This window comes from Caretta caretta, chromosome 4 (assembly GCF_965140235.1).
Source record: "Caretta caretta isolate rCarCar2 chromosome 4, rCarCar1.hap1, whole genome shotgun sequence".
NCBI classification, from domain to species: Eukaryota; Metazoa; Chordata; order Testudines; family Cheloniidae; genus Caretta; species Caretta caretta.
In genome coordinates, this window is record NC_134209.1 from 42717957 (window position 1) to 42734255 (window position 16299).

A 16299-nucleotide genomic window follows, 5' to 3' on the forward strand; every position below is an offset into this window, starting at 1 on the left:
TTGAAAACAGGACTTAGGTTCTTTTGGTCACTGTTAAAATAAACACCATGTGTTTTTTAAAATCCTTGTCAGACTAATAACACCGTTGTTACTATATATGACGGAATGTTACAAGTCAAATAGTGTTTACTTTCTGCACTTGACTCCCCTTCAACAGTAGAACTAGACTGGACAATATCACTTTCTGTTTCTAATGGTTTTTGCTTGATGGTTCTCATGTACCAGCAGAATGATCATATATGTGGGTTCGAGTATTGCAAGGAAATATTTATATCCAACACACAAGCCCCTCATTTACCCACCCCTGCTTTTTAAGAAGGCCTAAATTCTAAGCCTAAAATAAGCAGACAGTGTCCCTTTAATCAAAATTTAATGCTTGTTTTCTATCTCCTCCAAGTACTTACAAATCTAAAGCCTTTGGAAAGAAACAAATCATTAGTGCTGCTGTTTTCTTCTGGTTTCCAGCATGTGGGAAGTTTGACCCTGAGGTATCATGTTAATTTGTTTATTGTTTTGTTATACACAGAGCCCTTTTTGCAGCCATCTGTCACAGTATTTCTCGTTTTGTTGTTTAATGGGGGCCGTCTTGTGGGGAAAGTACAGAATGAGCTAAAATCTGCTTGAGCACAAGATAAGGCCAAAACACTTCTTCAGCAGGGTACAAAAAGCATCTGCTTGCATCCTCCAGTTACAGAATAGAGAGGTCCACAGAAAAACACTTCCAAGCATGGCAGAAATATTCTGTACTGTTGTGTAAAGTCTTGTCACTGGTATGTCGGATGAAGCAGAAGTTGGCCATTAGGCCAGCGTTTTCAGAAAACACTCAGTTCCCATTTAGACACCTAAAGAAGTGGCCACATTGAGTGCTGAGCTCTTCTGGAAATCTTTGGCTCTGAGGTTGAGAACTGAGCACAAGAAAATCTGGCCCTTTGTGTGTCCACGTACATCTCGGAGTCCTGTACAAGGAGCAGCTCATCAAGGAGAAGCCTAACTGAGACAACCAGTTTGTCACAAACTCATGAAAAGGTAAAATCTCCAGGGGGTTTCTCTCCACAGAGTGAGGTATAATGTTGTAGAAATATTTTGTGTGTTCTGTGCCATATATGTAGCCAGCTGATCATAGGCATAGATATCTAAGGCTGCCTTAGCTTATTGATCCAGGTTTTCTGTTACAGTGGGAGGTTTTGTGTTGCTAGCAAGCAGTGTGACTTGCTGTATTTTTCTTTACAAAGCAGAAAGGGAGAATCTTTTGAATTAGCCATTACCACCATGCAATCTGCTTAGTGCAGTTGGAGGCTGATGGGCACTGTATTGTATAGCATCATTTCCTTGTTGCACACACAACATCTAATTTTTTTACAACAAATTTCCATATGTGTTGCACATTGCATGGGTATAGATAGCCCTTAGTTGTTTTATTTTCAGGCTGTAACACTATCTATCTAGCTAGATTAAGTATTTATACCACATTCATTGCCCCATTCTTGACAGCTCCAAACTTTAGTAATTTTTAGTCCCTAGAGAAAAGTAATGTTCTGCAGTATGCTGTCTAAAGTCTTACTGTTCTTCTCTTATCTATCAATGAGTAATGCCTTCCTTGGGGCTGCGCAGGTTTGTAACTACCCCACAGTGTGAGCACGGAGGTCAAATTCAGCCCTAAATGAATGTGCAACACACTGATGTAGGGAGGGCAGACAGCTGTTCTTCAAGTTTTGGATCACATAGTAGCGTGATATTCTTTGGTTCCCAGTGTGCCTGTGATGATGTTGCTGTCCTTTTCAGCATTTCCACCTTGGTACATATTAGAAACCAAACCTGAGGTTTATTTCGGTTGTATTGTGATCTAGAGGTACAAAGGCAGTTTTCTCTACATTAAGCAAAAAATCCTTACTTTGAGGAAAGAGGCATTATGGGCCAACAACTAGGCCACTCAGCTGTGACTCCAGAGATCTGAGTTCCATTTCTGGGTCTTCTACTGACCTGCCCTGTGACCCTGGGCAAGTCACTTAGTCCCACATTTTTGAAGGTATTTAAGCATTGTTCTGAAGACTAAGTGCCTAAACCACTTTTTAAAATGAGCTTTGGGTTCCTAAATCACATAGGCTTTGCAGTGCTGAGCAGAGCAACACCAAAATACCTTTAAAAATCTGGGCCTTAATCTCTCTGTGCCTCTGTTTCCCCTCTCAGCCTTAATCTGTTTTGCCAATTTAGCTTGTAAGTTCTTTGGAGCAGGGACTGTTTCTTACTATGTGCTTATATAATGCCTCACATAGTGGGATCTGATCCCAGCTGAGACCTCCAGGCAGCACAAATAATATACAGTATTATTATTATTCAGGGAAATGACAGGTTGGCCTATTTGTCACTTTTGGTATTATCATTATTTTATTATTTATTTGGTGCACCTAGAGGCCCCACTATGCTAAACACTGTGCAAACACCTAGCAGGAGGTAGTTCATTCCCCACAGAGCATACAGTCTTAACAGACAAGACCAACAAAAGGTGGGTGAAAGGAAATATTATTATTCCCATTCTACAAATAGGGAACCCTGAGGCACAGACAGATTTAAGGACTTCCCCAAGGTCACACTGGGAGTCTGCCGTAGAGTTGAGAATTAAATGTTGATCTTCAGAGTCTCAGTCCATAGATCATCCTTCAGTACAAGACAGCTAATTCTGCGTCGTTTTAACATTTACTTAGCTAAAAGCAAATGAAACAAAATGATCCTGTCACCCTCTTTTCCTCTTTAAAAAAAAGATGTGGTAATGGGGGAGGGGCAGTCTGTTTCATATTTTTAGTTCAGTAATGTACATGATTAATGGGGTGATGCATTCTTCTCTCTTCAGATGATAATAAAAAGTGATCAAAATGGATTTTTGTTATCCTCTGGGCATTAAGAGCTTAAATGCAAAATGCATGACTTATTATATCTAGCCAACACTTAGGGGTAAATATTCAGCACGGGGAATTAGTTGTTGTTAATTGGAGTTGTGAGCTGCATTCCCAGGGCACTGTACCCCTTTGTTTTAATATTGATATAGGGAGAAGCCAGCACTGTGATCTAGGAAAGCATGTGTATTGTGCTCTGTAAGCTGCAGTGCATGCTAAAAATCTTCATTATCTAAATGCTTAATTGCAATTGTTTGAGACATACATTTAAGGGAGAACTTGCTAAATGCACCCTGGGAGGTGTTTAAGGGTTTTTTTTTAATGGATTATGAACATCTCTTCCATACACTATTTTGAAAAGTTGGGGCCAAATCCCTAGCTAGTATAATTACGCATAGCTCTATTGATTTCAAAGGTGCTAGCTGATTTATACCGGCTGAAGATATGGCCCCACTGTTTTTCATCCATTATCTAAATGGATAAAACATTGCATAGAAAATGCAGGGGGGTCAATTCTGGTCTCAATAACTCATGTGCAACCCAAACTGAATTCACTGGGGTTGCATAAGAACTGAACTTGGCCTTTATCTTTTCCTAATAGTAGTTCCAATTAGAAGGTTTCACTGCAACCAAAATGAGCAGTTTTGTAATGGGTCTGCTTTACAGTGGCATATTTGAGGTTGTTACAGAATCTACATCCTTGTACAGTATTTCAGCTTTCTCATATGCATTCTCCGTCTCTCTCTGAACAGTTTTTAATTACTACAATAAAAAAATATCTCTAACACATTTAAGAGACCCAAGAACACCCTGAGTCTGCACTTCAGGTTTTTGTCCCCTGAGCCAATCCAGGCTGCACATGCTGAGAAAATGATAAAGTAGCAATCTCTGAAGTAGAGGCCACAGGTCAGACATCTCACATAACACCCTCTTTTAGCTGATCCTCCTTGCATGGTTAATTGCCAGTGGTATAATCCAAAAAGTAACAGATAAACCCAGACTAACCTTGCCTGTTCCTGTCAGTAAAACATCACAAAGAAATGTTCACAGTGCTCCTGAACGGCTCAGAAAAATAAGCTGAGATGTTTAAATGACTTATAAACCCCTTAGACTATCTCACCTGCAAATCCTTCCTGTACCTCTTCATTGATCTTTAACTTGAGAGGACAAATACATATTTTTAAAGAAAAATTGACTCATGATTGACATTTCATCATCCCTTGCCCAATATTTGGTGCATTTGCTAATGTTTCACTGTTCTTTAGGCCTCAAAGTGGGACACCAGCTCCCTTGGGCTCTTGTCCTGCTGTCTACTCAAGTTACAGCTCAGTCCTGTGCTCACTCACTGAAATCAAAGGGAGTTTTGCTATTTATTTCAATGGGAACAGAGTCTAGCCCAGATCATTCTTCTCTGCCTTGGCGGGCTTTCTTTTACCATAGGCCAAATTGTTTGAGTCAGATCTTATTCAGTGCTTGGCATTTTCATAGCACATTTGGTCTCTTAACTGATTAATTATCCTCCTTGCAACATACCTCCAAGATAGGTAAGTATAAATTATTACCCTGTTTTGCAACTGGAGAAATAGGAAGCAGAGATGTTAAGGGTGAAAATTTAATCAACTTTATTGCCTTGGGTTTTGAGTGCTCATCTTGAGACAGCTTAATGTGTCTTATGTTGGGCACTCAAAAATTGGGGCATCCAGAATCAGTAGCCACTTTTGAACATGTGGCCCTAAGTGATTTATCCAAGCCCACAGAAGGAAACTGTGTCAGAATGAGGATTAGAATTCTGTAGATCTTGCCCTCCTGGCCCTGTGTTTAGGACACTGAAGCACACAGTTGCTCTATAATGTAGGTTAAAAATAAGTATGTTCCTCACTTTAAGACACATCCATAAATGAGACAAAACAGGAGATCCTGAAGAACTGAGGAGAGGTTTCCAGCACAAACCGCTCTGGAAACTGTGAGTATATCATATAGTAATGTGGCAAACAAATAGCCTGCAGCACCTCCCAGCATCCTCTGTACATTATTGGAAGAGGGGTTTTATACAGAGTGACATGAGCTACAAACAAAATTAATTTGCATCTCACATGAAGGATAATATGTAGCTAATGCAAAGGGCCTGCACAATTATGAATGCCCCACTGTAGCCTCATAGTAGGGATCTCAGGGCAGAGTGGAGCGAATCCTGCACTGACTGTGTACTGAAGTGAAGGCATCTGCACTCATCACACATAGTCTGGTGTAGATAGGAGCGTGGGGGCTGGACCAAGGTTGATGCCACTGTGTCAGCAATTACGTATCTTCGTAATTGCTGACACAGTGGACTGAATCCCTGCATATGTGATGTGTGAGGCCAGTGGCCACTACAACAGCTTAGGTGGAAGAGGCTGTGCTGGCTTCCAAGGAGGATCCGTGCTTTAACCCCATGCTCTGCCCACATGTTGGGTGTTGTATTCCATCCCATACAACTACTGTGTGGAGATTTACACAGAGCCCATTTAATTGAGTTTAGTGCAAGACAGGTTAAATTTCACCTCCAGAGAATAGGACGATTGCAGGTCTCCTCCAGACGGTGAGACTTTTTTTTCCAGGGTAAAGGAGGAACTAAGCAGGTACACAAATGGGGCACACCTATGTTGGTTTTATTCAGCAACTTTAAGCAAACTCGGTGCTCTAATCAGCAAAAGAGAAAAATAAACAGCTGAGCACTATAATTCATTTACACTTCAAATATACTTTTGAGTTGGTTATTCCTCAATTAATCAAATAGCTGGTGTATCCCTAAAGTAGTATAAAGTGACACATTGTGTGAAATCAATTTTCCCTTCCAAAATCATTAAATTCAGTAACCTGTGACTACATCCCTACTAATTCTGGTACCGGTCCTTTCATCCTCCATTAACTTTGGCGCGCCTAACAGGCTGTCAAAAATAATTTCCCAGAACGTAAATAATTCAGAAATTAAAAATTAATAAATAATAACAGAGAGCTACTGGGAGATAGACTGGGTCAATTAGTCGGCTCTGCATTCTGTTTCTTCGCAGCAGGGAGGTAGCCACATTCGTTACTAGAATCTTTCCTCTGATTCCTAGGTCTGATTTACGGCTCTTCATTACTGGATCCAGTCAGACACAATTACCTCCATCACCATCTCAGTTCCTAACTTCAAAGAAACACACATTTTCTTGTCTGCTTTTTTTCTCCTTGCAGCAGCCTCAGCTTGACGTCCTGGAATTTCTTCCACGCGGACTAATTAATAAGACTTTGACTTATCATATTCACTTCTCTTCTTTGATGTCCTACCTTAGTCAATCATCCTATTTAATTAGAATTTCAATGATAACTTAACTTATCTTGTGGCTAGATGTAAATTAAAATAACGGGATTTTAATTCTCTTTCTTATGAGGTTATGACATTTTTGACAGAAAAAGTTTCAACCCAAATATGACATTTATGAACTTTCTATGCTAGACGTGCATTCTGCTAAATTGTTTTCCCCATTGCTACAAAATAATTTTGCTTGTTTCACAAGCTCCACTGAAATGGAAATGAATCCGGTTACTTGTAATGTAATTTCTACAAGTCCATGTCATGAAAGGTTACATTAGCTTAGATGAATACAATTGAATCATGAAACACGTCACACAGTTAACAAGAAAAGATTATGTGATTTTGTTTTTTAGACGCAAGAGTTTCAAAGGGGCACCAGATTTTAGGACTTTTCCCTCTCTCTGCCCTTTTAGTCAATTCATAGCACATACCATAAAGATTTCTTGCTTTCTTTCCTTATGTAAACACCCAATCCTGCTGTTCTTATTCAACCAATACTCTGGGCCAGGTTTTCATAGACACTAAGGCAGTGTTTCCCCAACTTGGGATGCCACTTGTTCAGGGAAAGCCCCTGGAGGGCCGGGCCGGTTTTTTTACTTGCCGCATCCACAGGTTCGGCCGATTGCGGCTCCCACTGGCTGCGGTTCGCTGCTGCAGGCCAATGGGGGCTGCAGGAGGCGGCGCGGGCTGAGGGACTTACTGGCCACCACTTCCCACAGCCCCCATTGGCCTGGAGGGACGAACTGCAGCCAGTGGCAGCGGCGATTGGCTGAACCTGCGGACGCGGCAGGTAAACAAACCGGACCGGACCGGCAGGGGTTTTCCCTGAACAAGTGGCGTCCCAAGTCTGGGAAACACTGCACTAAGGAGTTTTAGTGTAAATGAGAGTAAGGAGAGTTGCAGTCAGTGAAAATATGGACTGAATGAGGACTACAAGTCAGGCCCTTAATGAGAAATGAGAGACTTTATAGAACATGCATATGAATAAATCACAGGATGACTGCAGTCCATTCAGCATCTTTTCATCCCCAAACACATAACTCAAGGACTGCTTAACTGTGAATAGTAAAGGTATCTGGTGGGGTGGTTTTTTTTTAATCCAGAGGAAGAAGTTTCGAATCTATTGAAAAAGGTGCTTAAATGTCATGCTTTTCAGTATGGTATCATGAAGTCAAAGAGCTTCTCTACACACACAAATTGTACTGCTTTAATTATACTGCTATAGCTACACCTTGGACACAGTTATACTAATACAAAGTTGTCTTAGACCAATATAGCTTATGTGTGGGTTGTACTGCTTTAATTATACTGGTATTATACCTCTATAACCTATATTGGTACAAGATAGTTTTAAAGTGGTATAGCTGCATCTACATGAGGGGTCGTTCTAGTAAGTAAAAGCTCACACTCCTAAATGACACAGTTATATCAGCCACAAAAACTGTGTATAGACCAGTAAACTCAATAAATGCCACCTGTCCGTTATATATAGTACGTCATCTTACAGGTTTTCTTCCCCATTTATTTTCATCCCCTTCTGTCTAGTCTATTGTACCCTTTACCTGCGTGCATCCTCTCCTGTCTAGTCTCTTGTACCCTCTACCTGTGTGCATGTATTCACCTCTGCTGATGCAATGTGTAGCCACACTACCAGTGAGAGCTCACACAGTTGAATGGGGATTCACTCTGGGACAGAGCAGGCAGCGTTTGCACAGCAATCTTCCTCAGAGCTCTGCAAGTGGAGAACAGCTTCTGTAGCTGGGGCTCAATAGGTTCAACATATTCCCCAGTTGCATCTAGGCTTTTTTCTCTTCCATACTTATTTGCGTGCACATACAGTGCTTGCTTCCCCCACGTCTTTTAGAATTTTGGCAGACTAGGTGAGTAAATCAATGAATGAATAAGAGATTAAATAGCAGTTTGATCTTGAAACAAATTTTATGAACTAGAAGAGCCCATAGGACTGCAGAAGTCTACTAGCGAACAACATCACCACAGGGGCAGAGGACCAGCACAGTGAATTCACAGTGGAAGCCTGCAAGTACTAACTACCAGAATGAGACAGGACAGCCAGGAAAAGGAAAGGAGGTGGTGAGAGGATACCTTCTGAAAGTCCAATTATGTAAGCCTTAGAGCTCTTACCCTGTGACTTCAAGGGAGCTACTAGTGTGAGTGAGTGTTCTCCAGTGTGAGTATGGAGTATGGGGTTGCACAACTGAGGATCTTGGGAAGGGAGACGGTCATGGAGGAGGACTGTATAAGGAAGAAAAGAGCAGTAGCTAAGTACGGGGGCAGGGCTCAACAGCCTTTGGACTCTCTTCTGGTTTATGCCTGAAAAAGGGTTTCAGCTGGTCTTCTCTAGGGATCAGGAAGGGAATTCCCTCCAGTGGGAGTGGGGGTAGTTTTGATCTCCTTCTGAAGAATCAGGTATAGCCACAGCTGGACATGGAACACTGGGGAGGTGGGCCAGGGCTATGAGGTGGCACTGAACATTCTCTCTTTCAGGTGTGTCATAAATATAAACGGAAGGGTAAACACCTTTAAAATCATTCCTGGCCAGAGGAAAAACCCTTTCACCTGTAAACGGTTAAGAAGCTAGGATAACCTCGCTGGCACCTGACCAAAATGACCAATGAGGAGACAAGATACTTTCAAAGCTGGGGGGGAGAAACAAAGGCTCTTCCTGTCTGTGTGATGCTTTTGCTGGGGACAGAACAGGAATGGAGTTTTAGAACTTAGTAAGTAATCTAGCTAGATGTGCGTTAGATTCTGTTTTGTTTAAGTGGCCAAGAAAATAAGCTGTGCTGAATGGAATGTAGACTCCTGTTTTTTTGTAATTTAAGGTTTTGCCTAGCGGGGATTCTCTATGTTTTGAATCTGATTACCCTGGAAGATATTTACCATCCTGATTTTACAGAGGTGATTCTTTTACTTTTTCTTCTATTAAAATTCTTCTTTTAAGAACCTGATTGCTTTTTCATTTTTCTTAAGATCCAAGGGTTTGGGTCTGTGTTCACCTATGCAAATTGGTGAGGATTTTTATCAAACCTTCCCCAGGAAAGGGGGTGTAGGGTTTGGGAGGATTTTGGGGGGAAAAGACGTTTCCAAGCGGGCTCTTTCCCGGTTATACATCTGTTAGACGTTTGGTGGTGGCAGTGATAAAGTACAAGGGCAAAAGGTAAAATAGTTTGTACCTTGGGGAAGTTTTAACCTAAGCTGGTAAAAATAAGCTTAGGAGGTTTTCATGCAGGTCCCCACATCTGTACCCTAGAGTTCAGAGTGGGGAAGGAACCTTGACAAGGTGCTTGGCTGGTGGGTTCTTGCTCTCATGCTCAGGATCTAACTGATTGCTGTTTGTAAGGTCGGGAAGGAATTTTCCTCCAGGTCAGATTGGCAGTGACCTGGGGGGATTTTTGCCTTCCTCTGCATCATGTGGGTGTGGTCACTTGCCAGGATTAATCATTTCCCTGCCATTTCAGGGGCCTTGGGCACTGGTGCACCTCAGTCCCTTGTCTTCTTTACCTGTGATGCATAATAGTCTAGTCTCCTGTGAGCTGTAATACTTTGGCCTAATTTCAGATGTTGGGTTTAGTGTGCGGGGCGCTGGGTGACATTGGTGGGATGTGATATACAGAAGGTCAGACCAGATGATGTGGTGGTCCCTTTTGGCATTAAACTCTATGATTCAAGATGTCATGAGATGATCTTAAAATATTTACAAAGCACCTAGAGGCCTGGTTCAGTCGAGAAGTTTTGGTTATACTTTGCTGGCCAATGCTAAATGCTGTTGTTCATCTTTCTTCATATCCAGGACAAATGAATGAAGAACTTGGAATTTCTCTGGGGATGAAGCTTGGGAAAAAATTTGGTGCAACATAAAGTGCACTTCACCTTCACCTAACTGTTACCTAACACAAAACAAAGTATTGAGTAGATTCTATTGGACAAGACCCTCTTGTACTCAAATAAATAAAATATCTTTCTGAAAAAACTGTCATGATTTTTGCCTGTCTGTACGTCTCTCTCTATCCTATGCTCATCAAGAGGGTATCTCAGTGTATATGACTCCTGGCATGTAGCCAGATTGTCTCATCTTTGGAGGAGGGTAAAAAGTCCACTGGAACTTCTGTGAGGTTCTTTGTGCAGGGAATCTTCCTTATCCACCTCTGAAGAGGGAGGGGTTTTCAGTTTTGCAATGAAGACAAAAGAATGGTCTGGACACCATACGAAGCAAAGGCTCTCTAGGGAAATAAGATTCACTCCCCCCAGACCTATGCACCCAGGGACATCACCGAAGGAAATGATTCTTCAGTGATGCTCCTGGCCTCCCATTCCCTGTTGAGAAGCTGTGCTGCATTTGACTGTCATCCCTCACCAGTACACTATGCTTCATCCAAGGGGAGCAGCAGAAGTTAATGCCACATGTCAACCACAGTGCCTCCAGAAAGTCAGTTCAGCCCTGTGAAGTAGTGGGAGCAATAAAGGGAGGGTCAAATCACTTGATCATCACTAATCTGTACAACACTAGTTACATTCTACTCTAAGAACATAAGAATGGCCATACTGGGTTAGACCAAAGGTCCATCTAGCCCAGTATCCTGTCTTCCAACAGTGGCCAATGCCTGGTGGCCCAGAGGGAATGAACAGAAGAGGTAATCATCAAGTGATCCATCCCATCGCCCATTCCCAGCTTCTGGCAAACAGAGGCTAGGGACACCATCCCTGCCCATCCTGGCTAATAGCCATTGATGGACCTATCCTCCATGAATGTATCTAGTTCTTTTTTGAACCCTGTTATAGTCTTGGCCTTCACAACATCCTCTGGCAAAAAGTGCCCGGAGCAGGGGATGCCAGGCCCAGTTCAGAGCTAGCCAGGCCAGGACCACAGGGCCAAGTAGGAACAAGTCAGCGGCAGGCCCTGCTTTGCACCACCCGGAGGGAACCTGGCAGCAGCAGCGAGAACCAGACGAACAGAGCCCTGCTCTGCCCGAGAGACACCCAGCGCAAAGCATTAGCTAATCCAAAGCCCAGCTGAGCAGTATCTCCTGGGCTGCCAGGCTCAGCCGTCAAGATCTCTCCCCTCTCTAGCACTCCTTGGCCACCCCACCCCGCTGCGCTCAGCCTTCTGTTCCCCGCAGGAGCCAGCTGCTCTCCGCCTGCAAGCCCAGGGACCCCTTGCTGATGCGCCATGGTCTCCTGGATAATCTGCCGCGTGGTAGTGCTGGTCTTTGGGATGCTCTATCCGGCCTATGCCTCCTACAAGGCAGTGAAAACCAAGAACATCCCGGAATACGTCTGCTGGATGATGTACTGGATTGTGTTCACAGTTGACTGTGCATTGTGTGAAAAAAATACTGCCTTTTCTTTGTTTTAAACCTGCTGCCCATTAATTTCATTGGGTGACCCCTAGTTCTTGTGTTATGAAAAGGAGTAACTAACACGTCCAAATTTACTTTCTCTACACCAGTCATGATTTTATAGACCTCTATCATATCTCCCCTTAGTCATCTCTTTTCCAAGCTGGAAAGTCCCAGTCTTATTAATCTCTCCTCATACGGCAGCCGTTCCATACCCCTAATTATTTTTGTTGCCCTTTTCTGAACCTTTTCCAAGTCCAATATATCTTTTTTTCAGATGAGGCGACCACATCTGCACGCAGTATTCAAGATGTGGGCATACCATGGATTTATATAGAGGCAATATGATATTTTCTGTCTTATTATCTATCCCTTTCTTAATAATTCCCAACATTCCGTTCGCTTTTTTGACTGCCACTGAACTTTGAGTGGATGTTTTCAGAGAACTATTCACAATGACTCCAAGATCTCTTTCTTGAGTGGTAACAGCTAATTTAGATCTTGTCCTGAGGTGACATGTACCCAGTCAATATGGGGATAGTTGAAATTCCCCATTGTTATTGAGTTTTTTATTTTAATAGCCTCTCTAATCTCCCTGAGCATTTCACAGTCACTATCCCCATCCTGGTCAGATGGTCGGTAATATATCCCTACTGCTATATTCTTATTATTCAAGCATGAAATTACTATCCATAGAGATTCTATGGTACAGTTCGGTTCATTTAAGATTTTTACTTCATTTGATTCTACGCTTTCTTTCACACATAGTGCAACTCCCCAACCAGCACGACCTGGTCTGTCCTTCTGATATATTTTGTACCCTGGTATTATGTGTCCCATTGGTTATCCTCATTCCACCAAGTTTCTGTGATGCCTATTATGGCAATATCCTCATTTAAGACGAGGCACTCTAGTTTTCCCATCTTATTATTTAGACTTCAAGCATTGGTATATAAGCACTTTAAAAACTTGTCACTTTTTAGCTGCCTGCCATTACATGATGTAATTGAATGTGACTTTTTTCATTTGACTGTTTCTCATCAGATCCTACCTGTATTTTATCATCTTCCATCCTCTCCTCCTTATTAGGACATAGAGAATCTCCATTTATAGTTCCTCCCTTAAGGGATATCGGAACCACGTGCTCCTCTGCACCTGTCGGCTTTCCTCCAGCCCTTAGTTTAAAAACTGCTCTACGACCTTTTTAATTTTAAGTGCCAGCAATCTGGCTCCCTTTTGGTTTAGGTGGAGCCCATCCTTCCTGTATAGGCTCCTCCTTTCCGCAAAGTTTTCCCAGTTCCTAATAAATCTAAACCCCTCCTACATACACCATCATCTCATCCACACTTTGAGACTCTGCAGTTCTGTCTAACTGGCCCTGTGCGTGGAACTGGAAGCATTTCAGAGAACGCTACCAAGGAGGTCCTGGACTTCAATCTCTTACCTAGCAGCCTAAATTTGGCCTTCAGGATCTCTCTCGTATCCTTCTCTATTTCACTGATACCTACATGTACCATAACCACCGGCTTCTCCCCAGCACTACACATAAGCCTATCTAGATGTCTCAAGAGATCCGCAATGTTTGCACCAGGCAGACTCATCACCATGCAGTTCTCCCGGTCTTCGCAAACCCAGCTATCTATGTTTTTAATGATCAAATCGCCCATTACTAATACCTGTCTCTTCCTAATAACTGGAGTTCCCTCCCCTGGAGAGGTATCCTCAGTGCGAGAGGATACCACAACATCATCTGGAAGGAGGGTCTCAACTATGGGATCGTTTCCCTCTGCTCCAGTTGGATGTGCTCCTTCCCTGAGACGTTCATCCTCCTCAACAGCACAGAGGCTGTCAGACCAGGGGTGGGACCATTCTACTGTGTCCCGGAAAGTCTCATCTAGGTACTTCTCTAGCTCCTTCAGCTCAGTCACCCTGGCCTCCAAAGCCTGTACATGGTCTCTGAGGGCCAGGAGCTCCTTGCACCAAATGCACACATACGTTACCTGCTCATAGGGCAGGTAATCATACATGCTGCATTAGGTGCAATAAACTGGGTAGCCCCCACTCTGTTGCTGGACTTCTGCCTGCTTTCTCTTTTTACTGCTGCAGCTGGTTTCTTTCTTGTTGTTTTCTTTTTACCATGGGATGTTTTTTAGCTTAAGTTTAAAGAAGTTCAAGGAATGTTAAGTATGCAGCACCCCCACACCCCCGTAAACTTCCTCACAAAACTCCGCTGTTCGCTAGCTCCTCTGGTCGCTTAGGAGCATGCTTTTTAAAGCCATGGTCTTCCTGAGTAGCCCCGCCCCCTGGTTCAAGGTTTATGGGTGCTAAAGGGCTTAGGGATCAAAGCCTCGTTAAGAAGCTCTCAGCCTTGCCTAGCAGGCCGCTTGGCTCAGCACCCACACAGTCAGCACACTGTCCCTCAAACAAACAGACCACAAGCAAACACAAACACACACACACAACAACAAACTTACCCTAAGGGTCATGTAATCGCTCCTTCTTCACCTGGAGAAGTCCCTCGCAAAATTCCTCTGTTAGCTGCTCCTGTTCACTAGCTCCTAGTAAGCTTCTTCTTCAGCTATGATCCACCAAACCAGATAGTATTAAAAAAAGGTTGCCATCAAACTAATATTTAAAGATGCATTTGTAAACTCGTTTGACAGTCCTGTTAATCGTACAAAATAAATTGCATGTGTTTTAAAACAACAGGCCAGACCCTCAGCCAGTGTAAATCAGTACAAGTTCATTTACTTCCATGCAGCTACTTTTATTTACACCAGGTGACATTGTGGCCCAAATTTGCTAAGTCTAGGTAGTATCGGTAACTATTCCTTGCTAATAAACTGTTGCATTTCCAAACTACTTCATCAGTAATTTAATAGTGTTGTTCTTTAACAATTGGGTTCTGTTACATTTTTATATTCAGAGCATGATTATTTAATGTAATTTAATTGGTTTCCTTACTCCCCATAGGGATCTGGACCTAGAAAGTTCAAATTAAATACTCTAATTGCTCTGAAATTCACTTGTCTAAAATGTGCTTCTTTTTCAAATGTACTCTCATATCTAGTTCAGACATATTTTTTCTTTCACGAAGCAGGAAAATTCTGGTGCCCATAATTTGCATTTAAAAAGAGTCAATAATTAACCAAAATAATAATTATAGATATAAGACAGGGAGAATGCTGCACAACAAACTGTGAGCTAAAAATCTATAAATAAGGCTATGAACACACATCAAAGGTTTCTATATACATGCTACTTCCAAGAGCAAAGCTCAAGTGGCTAATGATTGCATCAGAACCTTGAGATGTGTGTACAGGTCCTTTGAAAATGTATACAACAGATTTTATTTTTTGTAATACTGTTTAAACAAAAGTAGCAGAGAACACTTCATGGCTTCATTTTACTCATTTGGTGGAATCCTGCTCCTAATGAATGAGGAGTGGGGGCTTGCATTGAAGCCAATGTTAAGGCTCTGTCTTCAACCTTAGGCAGAATTTGGCCTTATAAATCAAATGCAAATAAACTGTGTCAGTTACCACATCACCCACAATGCGTTCTCATGTGATGTGTGAAGTAAAGAATGGAACCACCAAGAGCAACCACAGCTCAGGAGCAGAAGGAATGGAAACATATGTTTTAGAATATTTTGTTCTTTGATGCCTTGGCGTCCCATAGTGGGATGGGAGCAGCATCCTTGAGGTAGAGAACAAAATGAAAAACACAGGCCTTCCTATTGCCAACTAGTCACTAATTTCGAAGTGAAAAGGCCAGCCATGCTTGTCAACATACTCGTCAACCTGTCAAGGCCTCAATGTGTGGGATGTGATCTCTGACAAAGGTCCAATTGAAGAGACTCGAGAAACCTAATACAATGGGAATCTTTAAAGCTAGCATTCCTTTCTTCAGTATAGGTAACAAACTCCACTGCGTAAAGGTAATTGAAAATTATTGATAGAAATCATTTTCCAAAATAAATAAGGAGATAACATCAGATTTCCATGGGCGGAGTTGACACAGCTGGAGTACTCTCATTGGTTGTTGAGAGACCATCTGACTTCCTCTGTGCTCAACTCTTACTGCTTCCAGTCTTAGCATCTGTCCCGTGTTGTGCAGTGCAAGTGGGAGGCAGTACAAGTTCAGATAAGGGCATAGTTTGTTAGTGGACTATCCAGGCTCAGATGCACCAGATTATCCCCTATAAGAACCCTCCACTATTATGTTTATGGGCTAGCAGAATTACATGGGTGGGTGTTAACAGAGACTGCTGAAGAACCTCTGATGCCGTACACCAGGGAAAAGAGGAGTCCCCATCCAGAACTCCCAGTTCAGCTGCAAGTAGAACAAGAAATATTGCAGACAGCTGTAACCTACGTGAACACAACTCATGTCACTGCTGAGTTTTGGAGGGCAAAGGGGTGCGTGTTAAGGACTGAGTAAGACAGGAATAAAAAAAAGTAGAAGGGGACCGGACATGCACAGGAATCTGGTGCAGCCACAGGTTCAAGAAACATTTGTACTTGGGGACAATTTTTCCTTGACCAGTGTAACTAGCTGTGACCTTCACATCTTTGTTCTTATTATAGGAAAGGGGAATGCATCTGTCAAGGCTGATTCCCCACTTTGGCACTTCAAGTGCAGAAGATGGGGGCCTGCAAGGATTCTAAAAAAATTAATAATGGCCACTCCAGGCTGGTATTAAACTCCCAAG

At 42.5% G+C, this 16299-nt stretch overlaps 1 long non-coding RNA gene across 2 annotated transcripts in view; it reads left to right on the forward strand.

Moving 5' to 3' along the window:
- Positions 1–10173, forward strand: part of LOC125635270 (uncharacterized) — a 188100-nt gene extending 177927 nt beyond the window's left edge. For both annotated transcript variants that reach the window (XR_012668065.1, XR_007356198.2), the window contains exons 3-4: positions 9072–9147; positions 10040–10173. This is a non-coding gene — a long non-coding RNA (uncharacterized LOC125635270). The remainder of the gene's footprint in view (positions 1–9071; positions 9148–10039) is intronic.
- The last annotated feature ends 6126 nt before the right edge of the window (positions 10174–16299 follow it).